The sequence below is a fragment of the Molothrus ater genome, chromosome Z (genome assembly GCF_012460135.2).
Source record: "Molothrus ater isolate BHLD 08-10-18 breed brown headed cowbird chromosome Z, BPBGC_Mater_1.1, whole genome shotgun sequence".
Taxonomy (NCBI): Eukaryota; Metazoa; Chordata; class Aves; order Passeriformes; family Icteridae; genus Molothrus; species Molothrus ater.
In genome coordinates this window covers 23,676,816-23,689,844 of record NC_050511.2, presented here as the reverse complement: position 1 = coordinate 23,689,844, position 13,029 = coordinate 23,676,816, and positions in this window count along the sequence as shown.

Genomic DNA, 13,029 nt, shown 5'->3' with positions numbered 1-13,029 from the left:
CGAAAACGGCAGCTGTCGATAGTAGTTTAAAAGTACACTTACATTACTTTTTTAACATTTAGACTTAGAAATTATCCTAAGAATGAATGAGTGGTGTCTCAGGAGTGATCTTGAGAAAGATGCCAGGAAGAGCTAGCGTGGCCCACCAAGGGAGTCAGCAGAGCACCTCATTCACACAGAGCTGACTCCTAAATGAATCTGTCATGCCCTGCCTGTGTGTTGTAAAAAGGCCTTACAGCCCCTGCTACCCAGCACCTCTGTTCATCTTCCTTCCCTTTTCTGTCCAAGGACAATGATGTTGCCTCGATAGTCTTCAGACAAGCCTGGTTCCTGCTGCAGGTGGTGTGCTTTGGCCAAACCTCAACTGCTGGACTTCGTGGGACTGGAAAATTCACAGGTTGTCGAGCTAGAATGTGTAGCAATCTGAGTCCTGCACAATAACCTGTTCACCTCCAGCATTTTCCTCCTTCAGTCCTTTATTTCTTCCTTTATTGCTTCCTCTAGCTTATTTTTTTCTCTAGATCATCAGATTTCTTGATTTAGCTGCTTTCTACACATAAAAAACAAGATGCTGAGTAAGTAAAACTGTGATATTTGAGTTACCACCATCAGATTGCTTGCTGGGCTTGTTTTTTCAGCATCTTATCCTCTTTACTCAGCCTGTACCACCAGCAGGCAGGAATAGTCTAAAGTGCCCAGTGATGTTGAGTAAGGCTTATTGTGAATCAAAATTATAGTTTCTGTTCTGTAAGTTCCTTGGCAAATCCTTAATCATTCTGTTTGATTCTTCAACTATGCACTAGAAATAAGACTATTTTTTCCCTTTTTAGAGGTATTCAAAAAGCAACCAGTTCTATGTGGCCCTGCTTGAGCAGGGAGTTGGAAAAGAAAACCACCGGATGTTCTTTCCAACCTCAGCTACTTTGCAACTCTGTGATTACCACAGAAGGTACAGTCAAGAACTGATTGGCTTTTGGATATAGCTGGGGTAGAGGCTGTAGGCATATTAGGCAAGCAGAAGGAAGTATTGAACTCACATTAGTAAGAAAACCAGCAAAGAGCCTAAGGAGAATTGGCAGTTGAAGTCCTTCCAGTGAGGAAAAATCTGCTGACCACTCTACCTTTCACCAGTTGTCTTTGAAGCTGGGATTCATGATTCTACAGAGGTTAAGTCGCAAGAACAATAAGCATGTGATGAGTGTGAATGGTAAAGATTAATGGTAAAGATTAAACCAGAGTTTTGGAGATGGCTTGGCAGGCTGGCAAGTCCAGCATTCTTCTACTGAGCATAGCAGAGAAGCATAGGTTAAAAAAAAAGAAGGTGATACAATCAGTAAGTGGCACGGCAGTTGACCATTTCAGGTTTTTTTATGTTGTCACATGGTTTTTAAAGAGGCATTTTCTGTTGTGTAACGTTATGCAAATTTATGGTGACCCCAAAGATTTGCTTAGAGGCAGGTCTGCGTACAACTGTGTTAATGGATGGTTGCACAGTATAATGTAGGTGCACTCATCCTCCATGAAGACAGTGGCAGGAAAAATCCCACTGAGGCATATCTGGGGTGTATTTTCTGTTTGGGAGTCTTTCTGAGAGACTTTCTGGCCTTTGTTGACCAAGAGGTTTGGGGTTTATTGATTGTGATTGACACAAAAGAGCAGAGCTTCTGTCTGGGTGTGTTACTTGGCCATGAGCAGTTGTTACCTACTACAGAGTCAATGTGATGTGAACATGGTTACTAGGGGGCCACTAGAAGTGGACTTCTTCTCTTTGTTCAGGTTGGGCACAACATAACTGGACGGACAAGTCCCCTGTCCAACAGTTCAGAGCTTTTTAAAGTACTTGGAGAAGGAGGATATAACTGAGATGTTCTTGAAAAGAATACTTTTTTAATGCAGTTGTTCCATTTTTCATTTTATCATAAAAATGCTTCATTTGAGACTTCTACCTTTATATAATAAAGACTTGACTTGGAAATTGCTCACAGTACAAAAGTTCCCTAAAATAACTTTACCCACTGTTTGTCTTTAGTGTATTTAAAGAAGGATATATCTTCTGATGAATTTGCAATATGTGGGGCTTCATTACAAACTGAGATAGTTTTTGTATGCTCCGACTGATCGGGAAATACATATGAAAGATGGATGTGACTTTCAGCTTTACCTGTTTTCCCTCATGTCTGTACATGTGGCACCCTGCAGGCATCCTCCCATTAGGGTGATGATTGAAGTCTGCACCTTGCTTGCTCAAATGCCCATTTACGTTGAATTTTGCCAGAGCCAGAGTTGAGTGAAAACTGAATGTGGTTTTAATGCTTGTAACCTTTCACGCTTTGGAAGTATGAACAAGCTGCTACATTCCTTCTTCCTCAGGTCTTCTGCAAAATCCATGTCTGTTTATTTGGAGTTATTTGAGTGATGGTGAAGCATTACAAAAATATTTAAACAACTGTCTACAACATTGACATGATGCTCACTTCTTTCCTCACTGTCCTGTGACTTGCATTCAGTATTTTCTTTCCCCTAGACACTGCTGACACCTGGCTACGGTAATATGCCAATTCCCAGTATCCACCATTAAAACTAATGAACTGTTGAAGCCTAGATAAATCACTTCAGTCATTACAAATAAAGATTAGAAAGGCTTAACTGAGTGTAAGGCTCATTTTTAAAATGCTGCAATAGATGTGTTATCAGGAGACCTTTAAGTGGAGATCTCAGTATGCTTCAAAGGCTTCCTGTAACAGCTGGCAGGATTATTAATAGCTGCCACTGCTGATTTAGGTAAAGAGTATGTTTTCTTGGGGGATTTTAACTAACGAGTCATGTCATTTTGTTTGCCATAGTTTTTATTTGTTTTGCTTTGAAAGAAACAAGTTTCTATTCACTAGACAGCGTGCCTGGCTTTGACAGCTCAAAAGAGAAACCTACAGATTCTGGAATGTAAAGATAGGAGCCTCAACTGGGATTTCACCCTGACTTCAGTGAGTGCACACTGGCTGCCATCACCTAATGATCTGACTGCTGAAGCTCATAGGCCAGTGTTACTAAGTAAATAACGGCTTGGATGCGGGTAGAGAACTCTGCACACACGTACACATGCCCCAGCTCTTCAGGCTGCAGGAGAAATCAAAATGGTTGTATCAGATTTTGCAGGAACAAGGTAGTGGTTGGATGCTGGCTTGATGCCAAGCACCCACCAAAGCCACACTCTCACTCCCTTCTGCCAGTGGACAGGAGAGAGAAAATACAACAAAGCGTTCATGGATTGAGATAAGGAGAAGTCGCTCGCCAAATACCGTTGCCAGCAGAACAGACTGAACTTCAGGATCTTACTTGAATTGATTACTAAAAAAATCAGAGCAGGATAATGAGGAGTAAGATAAAATCTTAAAAACTCCTTCCCCACATCCCTTCCTCTTTTCCAGGCTCTACTTCCTACCTGTGCAGGGAGACAGGAAATAAGGGTTACAGCCAGTTCATCACAAGTTGTTCCTGCCACTGCACAAGGAGAGGGGTCCTTCTTCTGCTCCAGTGTGGGGTCCCTCCCACAGGAGACAGTCCTCCACAAACTTCTCCAATGTGCATCTATACTACAGGCAGTGGTTCTCCATTAACTGCTTCAGCATGAGCCCCTCTTCACAGGGTGCAGTCCTTCAGCCACAGTCTGCTCCAGTGTGGGTCCTCCACAGGGACCTAAGTCCTACCAGGAAACCTGCTTCAGCTTGACCGTCCCTCTCTAGGTTCACGGGTCCCTGCTAGGACTGTGCTCCAAAAAGTTTCACAGGCTCCTTTCAGGTGTTCACCTGCTCGGATGAGGGACTCCTCCTGGGGCTGCAGTGGAAGCTTCTGGCAGTTTCTTACAGCAGCCACCTCTGTCAGCTCCCCTGCTACCAAAATCTGTCCATGCAAACTGAACAGTGTTGGTATAGAAGTCTTCACGTATATACATGTACCCCCACTCTTCAAGCTGGAGGAGAAATTTCACAGAATCACAGAATATTCTGAGCTGGAAGGGACCCAAGGTTTATCAAGTCCAGCTCTTAAGTGAATGGTCAAATATGGGGATCAAATGCACAACTTCGGCATTATTACCATCATGCTCTAATGAACTGAGCTAATCTCATTTTGCGATTTCAAATGGTTATGTCAGACTTTGCAGGAACATGATCCCAAACTGAGAAAATGTGTTCTCATTTTGCAGCACCATCCTCCTGCCAAACTATGTGTGTTACACTACTGCAGTTAGCCAAGGAAGATCTTTCTATTGTCATTGATTTAGATCCCCTATGTTTGCTCACCTAAATAAAGCATTTACTGGTTGTTTGTATTCAGCATTTTGTTGAATTGCCAACTATTAGTGCAGTGACAGCTGCACTAATAGTTGGTGTTATCATAGTGCCAACCAAATTGCAGCAATGTTACAGGTGTCAGGATACTTGCTTATTTTGAAAACACTGCACTTTTCAGATTGTGTAACTTTCTTTTGAATGATTACATGTTTTATATTCTCTATACTGTTAAAAATAGTCTAGAGCCTTGAAATACCTAACTCTTGACAACTGCACTGGCATGATTTTTTTCTACTGGCTTCAGTTGGAGTGACTCGATTGACGTTAGCAGTGGCTTTACAAAGTGTATTTTGGAATCCATAAGGCTCATTTGGAGTAAAAAATCCTTTTATGCAAAGTAAAGATAACAGTCTTCACTTTAGGCTTTCAGAATGGTATTTTTTTACCATGCTTGCCACTTGTAAGTTTCTGTTGATTACATAAGAATATGATGTTATTTCATGGATGGTTGCATCTCTTTGTTTATTGGGGTTTTTTTGATGATGACACCTCTTTGAGTTCAGTTCAGTTACTTGGAATTTAAGTTAGAGTTAATAAGAACAGAAATACGTTCCTAGCCCTAGATCCTCAGAATGCAAGATAGTAACCAAAGTCAAAATATGGCTGAGCTCATTGATACATCACAAAGAAAATCAACATGAAGAGAACATTGTTATCATTGCAGTAAGGCTCTCAAGTGCTGCAGAAATGCGAGAACTATACTTTCCAGTTGTTGACTGCTTTAACACCACTGTCATCTCAATTAAGTTTTCTTGCTTTATCATTTAATGTATAATTATATTGTTGTGCCCTCTGTACTCTCAGAGTCCCTAACTTTTACTGCACAGACCAGAACGTATTTAGCAGGCAAGCAACTGGATCCCATTTTTTGCCTTCAGTCTCTGTTTCCATTTCAGTCATGTCTCCTATTCATATCTTCTGACCTACAGCAAAAATCTCATGCTGTTCCTTGGATGCACACATTTCATCACTGGGATTCCCATGCTGTCTGGTCTGCACTCTACATCAGCACACTTAAAACCAGTGCATGAACATGAGGCTGAAGAAGCTGCAGAAAGTGGTGGCAGCAATTGAATTAATGATTTTTAGGATTTAAAATATAAGCACATCAGCTACCTACTATTTTCAGGTGATAGAATCATAGGTTCATAAAATAGTTTGAGTTGGAAAGGACCTTAAAGATCTCCTAGTTGCACACCCTGCCATGGACAAGGAAACCTTCCACTAGACCAGGTTGCTCAAAGCCCCACCCAACCTGGCCTTGAATAGTTCCAGGAATGGGGCATCTACAGCTTCCCTGAGCAACTTCTTCCAGTGCCTCAGTGGACTCACAGTAAATAATTATTCCTAATATCTAATATAAGCTGTGCTCTTTCATTCACCCTTATCCTATAATTACACTGATAAGAAACCCTCCCCATCTTTCCTGGAGGTCCCCCTTAGGTACTGGGAGGTCTCCCCATTACCTTCTTTTCTGCAAACGGAACAACCCCAACTCTCTCATCCTTTTCACATAAGAGAGGTGCTACAGCTCTCTGGTCAGTTCTGTGGCCCTTCTCTGGATCTGCTCCTGCAGGTTCATGTCTTATGCTGGAGGCCCCTCCAGTGGTGCTGTGGCCCCTCAGGCAGCTGTGACATTGCAAAGCTGGGTGTCATCAGCCAGCCTGCTGATGGTGCACCTGGTCCCACTGGCTGTGTCCCTGACAGAGATGTGAGTAACCCTGGCCCTAGTGCAGAGCCCCAAGGAGCACCACTCGGCACTCCTCTCCACCCAGACTCCTGGCCACTGGCCACAACTCTTTCAAGCAGGAGCATTCAGGCAATTCCTTACCCACCTGTCAAATCCAGGGCTCTCCACTGTAGAGTCAAGGGCATGCAAGGAAGCATCAAATGCTTTGCACAGGTTCACTTAGATGACATTCCCTTATCCACCCAGGGAAGGAGGCCACCAAATATGTCAGGCATGATTTGCCGTGTGAAGCCATGTTGACCACTATGTTTGTTCCTCCCGTATGTAAAGTCAATGAACAAGCTTTAGTGCTTTGATGCAGAAAACCAATCTTTGAAGGCTCTTATCAATACATGGTCAGTGTCTTACTGTACTGCAGTCTTCCAGAAGAGGTGAAAGTCCAAGATCTTCTTTGGGCTGTCAAAGTTTCCATAAGGCATTCAGAACACATGGAAAAATTTGACCAAATTTTAACCTTGAGGACTGCAATTCTCATTGGATAAATTTCCTGCCAAATTTTCCCTGTGTTTTTCCTTGTTGTTTCATGTCAAAAGTGGTTGTGCTGTAGCTATGCACTGGCATACAATTGCCTTGCTCCTGTGTGACAACAGTGGCTCCTTGCGCTGACATTATCACCAGGGCTGCAAAAGCTGGAGACCACTTTATTTCCAGCATGGCCACATAAGTAGGGATTATGATCAGAGTAATGTCACAGAGGAGCACACCCACACAACATCTCCCAAGAGCAGAAAGTATTTCTGTCTGGCCTGACATGGCCTGTTAAAGGTTGCTGAGGTAGAGGCGCCCTGAAGGTATGCAGAGAGTCTGTTATCAGAAGTCTGGTGGTTTCAACACTCTTTATAATTGTGGTCACAATTGAAAATTCAGCTGCCTGTTTGGCTGATGGGACATGAGACCTTTGTTTTCCCAGGCTGGACTTATGCACCTCTGCCTTCATGCTTCTGCAGAATGAAAGCCTTGGTCTGCATTTCACCAAGAGAATGGCAGTAGGTTTTGTGATTATTTACAGCTTCATCTAAGTAATCTAAGCATTTCTTTGGCATTCAGAAATCTCTTTTTCCATGCATACCCTCCTCTCAGCTCCTACTGTGCCAGAAGTTGGAAGTAGTCTGGAGGACTATAGCAAGAATTACTAGAGGACTTGAAAACATGGTTGGGATGACAAGCTAAATAATTTGGTTTATCAATTCTTAAAAAAAAAAGAGTGCATGGACAAAGAGTTTGGAGGCATGGTGTTGAGGAGGATGATAACCAGTTGTCTACCAAATTTATGTGGGAAGAAACTAGTATGAATGAGTCTAGGGTGCAGCGCAAGATGACTGGATTTGGAAATTTTTCCCCTTTCATGGGTGTCATGGAATCTCCAGGCAGAATGGACATTTATTGTAGCAAGTTGCACAGCTGTCCCTGTGCAATGAGTTCTTGTTTTGTACAAGGTCTTGCTTCCAAGAGGGCAGCCAGGGTAGATATCCAGGAGCTTCTTCCAGCCCTATTCTGACTGCTGTTGTGTCCTGCAGGGAGCATGTACAGGAGCAACCTTGTAATGTTGTTGGGTCACTTAAGTAGGGAGTAGTCAGGTCACCAGCAGTTCATTTCACCTCTTGAAGTGGCCTTTGCCTGCAAATCTAAGTTACAGAACACTTGTGTGTGGGTGTGCTTTTTTACCATGCACCTCATCCTATTATTGGTACATCTTTCAAATTCAGGCATTTGCAAAAGAAACAGAAACCTTTACTTTTCTGAACTTTTTTTTTTTGAACACTTTTTCAGAGTTAAATGAATTCACATGGTGCCACTGACCTCCATACTGTGCAACCTTTACATCTTGATGGAGTTGGACTCCCTGTTTTACATTTTATTTCAGGGTATTCTGTGAGACTAAGTGGAACTTACTAGGAAATTGATTTTTTTCTAAATAATTTTTCTAATTTATGTCTCTTGTTCAGGTTTTCCATTCCATCTCTGATTTCATAGATCTCTGTGTTCTTGGTCTCAATTTTTCCTGCTGAGAAGTGCTGACTGCTGTGTAGCATACACTTTTCTTGCAGCTAGAATAGTAAAAAAAGAAAAAAGAAAATTACTGTCTTCATATTAATCAGGAAAGAACGTGTCCCTGGCAGCTTCTGTTCAATCTGAGCCCAACATGGAGGATGATATAACAACTTGCAGTACTGATTTAAGTGCCACATCTGTTACTGAGAAGTAAAAACCTGATAAGTGAGCTTTTGTCAAGAGCTATTTACACATCTAAAAACTTAAAGGCATTTTTAATGCATAAGTGTAGATTTAGATGTAAATCAGCATAGATCCAGCCATGCAGCTTTACATTACCTATTGTGTTTTTGCATGAAACACTGTCCTTCATATTAGCAATCTTACCTCTAGCTATGTAGGACTATAATTCGTGCATATGTGGATTGGCACATGTGAATGGGGCTAAGCAATCCTCAGCAGGTCAAAATGCTCTGGAGCATGGTTTTCTTTAAGGTTGGCCTCATTCTCCAGATCTAAATTGCTCAGTTTTGATGATTTAGCCTCCCAAGATTATTCAGTGTGAACAAATTGAACAAATGTACGTTCTAATAAAGCTACCAGGACTCATGTTGCTGAGGTCCTCCACGAATCTAATGCCTCTTCAGATTGCTTTCAGAAAATTTGGAGAAAGTGAATTCCAAGCAATTGATTAGCACCTATTGTGGCCTGATGTCTGTCACACCTACAACTCCTGGGAGCAGGTGCTGTCTTCACATAACTGATGTGGGCTAATTAGAGTGCTGTAAGCCTAAATGCAAACTTTGCTTTGGGCTGAATGGCTTATTTCAGCATAAGCCTGTGCTTCTCTGACCCAAAACTGATGAAAATATTGGGTTTAAACTAAGGGACGACTGGTTTTTGCTGGGTTTTGCACTGAAAAAACTACAAGGTTGAAATCACTTCTTTGAAAGAAGGCACCAGAGCTCTGCATGCAGACAAGCCTTTAAGCTTCAGTTTGTTTGTGTGATATACAGACCAGAGAATACAAAGGGCATCCTTATTCTCCCACCAGTTCTGATCCACACATCTCTCTTTACTTGTTGTTCTCTGCTGGACCCATGAGGTCATCTCAGTTTCACTGTTCATTTGTGACTGCAATAATAATATTTTAGAAGATGACACGTGGTGAGAATACCTGTCCTAATACTGTTAACAGCATGGTGAAAGACAGGCTGATCACCTGGCCAGGGATGAAAGTAGACTCTAGAAGTGCTGTTTTCCTTACCTGGGGCTGATTCCATTCTCAAGTCTGTTTGCCAGCGTAACATGCCGACATGCCATCAGATTTCCAAAATACTCAGAGGAAGGATTTGCACTGACAGCTGCACTGATGAGTGCCCCTTCTGATTCCCCTCCCCCAGCTCATTAACATGCATGTCTTCCCTTATTAGTGTTCGTCATTATGTGAACAGCTGGTAACTGTTCTGTTTTTCTTCTCATCAAAAAGAGGGCTTCACAGCCATGAGGAAAATTAGTATTAGGTACAAGCAATTTTTAATACTGACTCCAGGTTCATTAATTTTTTCATTATCATTCTCATCATCATCATGGCAAGGGTGGGCAGGTAGGCTGCAGGCCTGATTCTCATCTTACTGGGAGGAGTATGAAGGGAGAGAAAGTCTTTCAAAGGCAGCAGGCTTACACCAATGAAAACTGGGGTAAGTGCAGATCAGGGTCTGGCTCTCATTACATTTTTCATGTCTGCCTTTAAAATATGAGTAGTTTCTCTTCCAAATCCATTTTAATTGTAATTAACTGTAATGAAGTTTTTTTTTTTTTCTCTGCTTGTATTTCTGAAATACATGCTCCACCAAAGGTTTTAAATGACCCCTCTGCTACATATCTTATAATCAAGGTATAAATTATTCCCCTCATGTATTTAAGAAAAAGATGAGAAACTAAAAGATAATTGGTAACTAGACACATCTGCTGGGGTTCTCACTTTGATTTTTCTCGCAGTAGATGACTGGTTAAGAGGGAATATGCATTTTTAGTGGACCTGTATTCAGGATTCCAAGCGAGGACAGTCAAAATATTTTGTGAACAGTCTGAAATACTCCAGCATTTAGATATCCAAGATCCAGGCTCTTAACCAGTTTGGAGTGATACTTTGCCCTGGATTTTTAGATTACTTAGCAGGGTTATTGTCTTCCATGCTTTTCATCCAACACATAAGATATTTTCCATTTTCTCTTCTCAATCCATAAGCCTGAGAAAATAGTAATTTTCCATATGAACCCAAGCAATATATGCATGATATTTTTTTTCTGTTGTGGGAAACTTAGATAATATGTAGTAGAGGTAAGAGAGTATAAGAGATGGACTTTTGTCTGACAGCACTAATTAAACTCTTTCTAACTACAAGTGCCTTTATTATGGCAGAGTCTCCAGGAATAATGTCTGGTGGATCTAGAAATGTGGTAAATATATGAAATTTCCATAGGAAAGAGAGGTCTCATGCTATCTCAGATGATTTTTTTTTTTCTTTTAATAGTGTTTTTAAGTTCAGGTGGGCTTGAAACACCATGTAGCCAATCCCTCAAGACCCTCTCCCTTCCCCTCCCACCCTGGTGGAATGAGGAGAAGAATTGAAAAAAACTTGTATGTTAAGATAAAAACAATGTAATAATTGAAAATAAAGAAGAAAACACTAATAAAAGTAAATAATAATAAGCAATAGTAATAATAAGGAAAAAAAGTGCTGCACTCTGCAATTGCTCAACACCCAATAACGAATGCCAGACTCTCCTTCCCAAACTCAGACTGGCCCCTCTTCTGAGTCACTCCCCCCAGTTTATATACTGGGCATGACCCTCTGTGATGTGGAGTACCCCTTTGGGCAGTTTGGGTTACCAGTCCCAGCCATGCTCCCTCCCAGTTTTTTGTTTTTCTTTTTTTATCTCCTCACTGGCAGAGCACGAGACAAGGGGAAAAAAGAGTCTTTGGCTTAGGATAAACAGGACTGAGCAAAAAGCCAAAACATCAGTGTGTTATCAACACCATTCTCATCTGGAATCCAAAACACAGCACTGTCACAGCTACTGAGAAGAAATTAACTCTACCCTGGCTGAAACCAGGACAAACAGTACACTGTTTTTACACTTCTTGAACATTGCACCCAACTGATAACAGACTGTAAGCCAAATAATTGCAGAAAAGAGCAAACATGACACATATTCTGTACATAGGTAAAAATACTCTCATATGTAAAATTAAGTTTATTTTTTTCTGGAAAAATAAGGAACTACAAAGCTGTGATGTATGAACACGACAGATTAGATCACTCTCCACTATTTTTCCAGGTTAAATACAAGTGCAAAACAGTGAATAGCCTTGCATTGAAACCAAGTAAATTCAGTATGTTCTGCAATTAAATTAAAATATACTTTGATGCCATCAGTATATTGGAAAGCACTTCAAATTTGACTTCTGCTCCCTCCATATTTCCCTCCCAATATTATTATGCGGTCTTATTTTTTTCAGTTGATTCTAATCTCACATTCCAAAGAAAATTAGTTTAAAACCAATTGGTAAAATAGTTTTAAATGAACACAAGTTTTTAACCAGTCAGATGACATGAAAATTAAGGAAATGCTGGGAACAAAATACATGAAGAAAAATAATTAAATTGCGTACAGTCATCAATTGTCCAAACAAAGTCGGGGACACACTACGTTCTCCTGCATCCTCCCCTTGCGGGACGGCGTTTTCGTCTCTGGAGCTGCTCATTATGGGCCACCAGAGGGTGCTCAGACAGCAGCATTAGCAGGAATTCATACGTCGTCCTTTCAGGGATTTGGGGCTTTTATGCAGCTAGCCTTGATTTTAATTCTCATGTTCCTACCTGTTTTGGCTGGTTTGTTCATTTGCTTGTTTGTTTTCTCTATGTCTCTTTATTTAGAGCTTCTGCAAGGTGAGGGGTTCTTGCTGAATGGCTTAGTTCTTCATCATCTTGGAGTTATTTTAATTTTTAATGATCAGCACAGCACAAATACTCTTACTGCATTCCTCCTCCTATGGCCAGACATGCCTTACTACTCTGCAAATGTGAAATCAGCATTAAACAACAGCTTCCAGGTGATTAAAGTAGATGTGAAGAATCCAGGAATTCAGGACCAGGATAAGCAAACCTGTAGTACATGGCTCACTCCCTTCTCTGTCCCCCTCTGAGAAATAAGCATAGATGTCTTCTCCAAACATACCAACTTCCACTTCCCATGCAAGGAGGCATTCCATGTCCTAAAACTGTGTCACCAGTACTAAAAAGCCTATGCAAATGCACAGAACTTGCATAAGCCTCATGCATGATGAGTGTAGCCACCCTTCTGTAAGTAAATTTCACTGCATTGTATAATGTTATCCTGTGTTAAAAACTTCCACCAGGTGGGAGCATTTATGGTGACTTAAAATACTTTGTGTGTAGACTCTTCTATACTTTTCAGGGTCAAAGATAGGAAATTTTACATAATCAGAACATCTGAGCAGCTAGCAACCAGCCTCACAGATTAACTAGGCTTTGGCAGTAAGTGAGTAATCTGTGGAACACCACATACCTAGACAGTGCCAAGAAAACCCAAAAAACATTATTTTTATTCCCCCTTTTTGCTTCAGTCTACAGGATAGGTTGAGAAACTGTAAAGAACCATTATTTAATTAAAAATTGGTTTGAGAGATTATAGGTCCAAAAAAACCCAAACCAAAACCAAGCCCAAGGAGATTCCTGGAATTAATGGATTGGAAGGAAAGAGAGCATCCAAAGAGCAAGAAGAAAAGTATGTATGAATGTAGGCTATTGGCAATTTCCAAAGACGGGTGAGGAAAAGGAGATAAGGTCTCTAAAGAAAGCACTCCAGAAAAGTGCCTGACCAGCCTGTGGATACAGAATTGAGTGCCTTT